The following is a 4,262-nucleotide window of genomic DNA, read 5'->3' as shown; positions in this document are numbered from 1 at the left end:
CCCCCCCCCCCCCCCTTAACTACATTTGAGTTTTGGTTGTGATGGTGGATTATCAGAAGTGTCATTACAAAAGAGGACGTGGTCATCTACTGTCTTAACATGCTTATCCCATACTTCATAAAATAAGTCCCTTGTGTGGGCGGCCCAAGTTATAATCCAGCTCATGCCATTTCGAAATCCCACCCCCAATTTCCTCTCAGTAAAAATGACAAAGGCCCCCCTAAATTTCTTCTTTCTAACTGAGCAGAAAACAGATTTCATCTACTGTTTCCTTTACCTCAAAGTATGCACATTTTCTCTGTACTTCTGATATCTAACATTCTTCTCTCTTTATTAGACTGTGGTCACAGTCTGTTCGGTTTTGAGGGAGATTTATTGCAAGTATGATTTGGGAATGTGTCACTTTGGAGATTTGAAAGGGATTTTTCATATTTAATGCTTAGACTTGATTTGGGTAATGAAACAATTGTACAGTAGAGTGATCAGTGAAACATACATCACAACATGGTTATATGAGCAAACTAGACTTTTAGTGGTTCGTACAGTATGTCAAACCATCATTTTGTATCAGATATTTGAAGAGTCTTCAGGGCTTTTTGGTGTGAGTTTCATAAAATTCTACATGTACTTATTTTGATGAGAAATAATTACAGATGGTGCTGTGTTGCATGATCATAAATCTCTTTCCTTATGTAAAGTGTCAAATATTTCATTTTGCCAATTTCTTGGTCACCAGCCATCATTAAAAATTCAAAGCTAATTTTATAAACTTAATTTCAGTGACAGTAAAGCCTTTTGCATTGTTACATTGTTTCCAATAAATGCTGTTCTTTTGAACTTTTTATTTCTTAAAAGACAAAAAAATGTATCACGGTTTAAATATTAAGCAGCACAACTGTTTTCAACACTGATAATAATTTGAGCACCAAGATCTTCATATTAGAGTGACTTCTGAAGGATCATGTGAGGCTGAAGACTGTAGTAATGCATGATGACAATTCAGCTGTGCCATCACAGGAACACATTACATTTTAAAATATATTAAAATAGAAAACAACTATTTGAAATTGTAATAATATTTCACATTATTAGGGATTTTACTGTACTTTTAATCAAATAATTGCAGTCTTATCTAACAATAATGATATTCTATATAAACATCAATATCCTGACAAAAGCTTTAATAAAATTCCAAAACAAAGTATATTTATCAAAGAACTCATTTTAAATGGAGTAAACAATTTCATGGGGCTTCTAGCTGTGCAATCCACATATATAACTTCTGCATGCAACCAATAAGTCTGCATTGCTTTCCCAAGACTAATTACAACAAACATTGTGGGAACACATACTTGGAAAATCTTGGTTCACAAACTGTCATCACAAATGGGAATGTTATTATATAAATTGAGCTGGTTAAAGATCATCTATCAGTAAAGGGCATCTTTTTTCAGTATTTTCACAAGAAACATTTTAAGCCTTTCTTTACACTTCAAAATAAAAGTGCATTTACAGTGGGTCTTTTTAACAAATAGCATTAACAGCAGCAATCGTTGTCCCCTAACATGTTTAAAGTTTATGGCCCGCCTAACTCAGAAACTGGAGTATCAATATAATTTTTGAGTAGTAAATACGACTTCAGAGGCTGTTCATGTCCAATTTCTAATGAGAAAACTCGTAATTACGATAATTTTGATAGCACGGGAAGGCAGCATAAAGCGTGCTCTGGCCCGGAACGTAAAGTGCAATGTGAGTGGAGTGCAGGCCAGCGGGGGAGTGGGGAGGGGGGACAATCGCGCTCGGGCTCGGTTCAAGACAACCGTGCCTATAGTGTGTGTACACCCTTAAATGTTATTAGCAAAGACAACAGTATATGAAGAGATAAACTTTGTTGAATATGGAGAAACTCTAGTCAGTACAGTGCTTATTCATCTTTTGCCCTTTGGCTTGCAGAGATTCTGTTCAGCAGTTTGGGTTCTTTAACCACTCGTTGTCTGGAGGGTAAAATAATCAGCGCTCGGTGGCCAGATTGCAATAAGAGGCTTAAACTAGTCGTGGATTTTAGCATTGAAAATAATTAGGCTTCTGGCGATTATATGATGTAAATTTTTTCTGTGCGGTCTATGGCGATGCTTAAATCCTGACATGGAGTCAGATTATTTGTTTGTGCCTGGCCCAGACATCGGGCATGTTAAGCAGTTAAATTTAACATGACTGTAAAGTGTTGTGTGGTTTTGTGACTGGTAAAGTGACTAACAGTGGACTTTTTACTCTAATGTAACCGCCCTCAACTGAAATTAAACCAGCTTTCTTACATTTCTACACTTTGTTGAATTCCATAAAACCTCTCAAAGAAAATATCTGGGTCAAATTCACTCACAAAACTAAAATAAAGAAATAAATACACTACAATTCAAAAGTGTGGGGTTGGTAAGATTTGTTTTTGAAAGAAGTCTCTTTTGCTCACCAAGGCTGCATTTATTTGATCCCAAAAACAGTAAAAAATAGTAATATTGTGAAAAAAATTTACAGTTTAAAATAACTGCCCTCTGTTTTAATATATGTTAAAATATAGGCAGCGGCTATTCACACTAAGTGAAAATAGCAGTATTTTCTTAGCGATATGCTATTTTCACTAAATGCCAATAACTATACTACTTATTGCAAATAGTGGCAATTCTCTGCACCTCAGTATTGTAGTACATTATAAAACAGTATGCAATAATAAAGCATTGAGTGTAAATTATCATTTTAATTCAAATTATTAAATGGATGCCACCTTATTGGGACAATATAAGCCCTCCCTACACCTACCCTAACCCTACCTGATACGTTATTTTCAACTTTTCAATTATTTTCTTCATTTGTATTGAAAATAAATGCCTTTCCGATGTGATATGAGATTTGAAATGGGAGAAAAAAGTTCGGCAAAAGATGTTTCGAACTCTGGTCGGTCGCGTCAAAAATGACTAGCACACGCTTTACCATCTACGCCACTGGAGCTGATCGTCTTTTGTAGTGTTGACTAGCAATCACACATTGGTGGGCGGAGTTAGTGTAAATAGTTAGTGTAAATAATAAAACAGTATTATAATAATGCTAAAGGCATTATTTTCTTTATGCAAAATATATATGAATTACTCCTTATTTCTGAGTAATACCATCTGAAATCAAGTGTTTTCTCATTCATTGGTCACTGGACCACCACGCATTTATCCATTTTCATATTGTGCAGAGAAGAGGGTAGGAGATTGTGTTGATGGGAACAGCAATGGCCACAGGCCTCTTCTCACATTGCAGATCCGGGAAAAGGTTAGCTCAAGAACACATGCTCCAAATTGATCTTAATATGGGCTGAGGAAAAGGTCAAGGAGGGCTACTGGTCCACTATGTCATAAGAGACATCAGCTGCGAGAACGAGAGAGCAACTAATTACCCAATAACACGCTAAGATGGACAGCGTTGTCACCTGCTCTTCCTCAAAGCTTGTTTAAATTTCAATCCCCCCCCCCCATCCATTCACATCACAACAATCACTTATAGCTTCCCTCTACCTCCTATTTCCCACAAATGAATGTTAATAATAATGTGTTGACCTTAGTCAAATCACTGTGTAAAAGACCCCTTCTTAAAGCAGAGAAGGTTTTTTCGAGTTAAATTTCGAGTTAAAAAGTCATAATTGAGAGATATAAACGGGCAATTCTGAGAAATAAAATCAAAATTGCGTGATATAAACTCGCAACTGCGAGACATAAACTCACAATTCAGACTTTTTTTCTCGCAATTGCGAATTTATATCACGCAATTCTGACTTTTTTTTGTCAGAATTGTGAGATATAAACGCGCAATTCTGAGAACATAAATTCCAATCCCCTCAAAATTGGATTTATAAACTCACAATGGCGAGTTAATCTCACAATTCTGAGAAAAAAAGTGAGAATTGTGAGAAAAAAGTCAGAATTATGAGATATAAACTCGCAATTGCAAGAAAAAAAGTGAGAATTGCACGTTTTTATCTCCCAATTGTGACTTTATATCTCGCAATTCTGACTTTATACCTCGCAATTGCGAGTTTATATCTCATAATTCTGTGGGAAAATTTCAGAATTGTGAGATAAAAAGTCGCAATTACCTTTTTTTTTTTTTTTTAATTCAGTGGCAGAAACGGGCTTCCATACCTTATGCCAGGGGTGGCGAACTCCGGTCTTGGAGGGCCGCAGCCCTGCAGAGTTCAGCTCCAACCCTAATTAAAACTCACCTGC

General features: G+C 36.1%; 2 protein-coding genes and 1 long non-coding RNA gene across 3 annotated transcripts in view; 1 reads left to right on the top strand and 2 right to left on the bottom strand.

The window, feature by feature from the left end:
- LOC107595492 (zinc finger SWIM domain-containing protein 7-like) overlaps positions 1 to 4,262 on the bottom strand; it is a 125,310-nt gene that overhangs the window by 38,291 nt on the left and 82,757 nt on the right. The window lies entirely within an intron of this gene.
- specc1 (sperm antigen with calponin homology and coiled-coil domains 1) overlaps positions 1 to 4,262 on the top strand; it is a 199,801-nt gene that overhangs the window by 150,373 nt on the left and 45,166 nt on the right. The gene's annotated exons all lie outside the window — the stretch shown is intronic.
- The window catches only part of LOC107595494 (uncharacterized), a 19,904-nt gene continuing 16,775 nt past the window's right edge, over positions 1,134 to 4,262 (bottom strand). The window contains exon 3 of the long non-coding RNA XR_001610273.1: positions 1,134 to 1,149. This is a non-coding gene — a long non-coding RNA (uncharacterized lncRNA). The remainder of the gene's footprint in view (positions 1,150 to 4,262) is intronic.

This window comes from Sinocyclocheilus grahami, unplaced genomic scaffold (genome assembly GCF_001515645.1).
Source record: "Sinocyclocheilus grahami isolate Dianchi unplaced genomic scaffold, SAMN03320097.WGS_v1.1 scaffold203.1, whole genome shotgun sequence".
Taxonomy (NCBI): Eukaryota; Metazoa; Chordata; class Actinopteri; order Cypriniformes; family Cyprinidae; genus Sinocyclocheilus; species Sinocyclocheilus grahami.
This window is presented reverse-complemented; position numbering and strand designations above follow the sequence as displayed.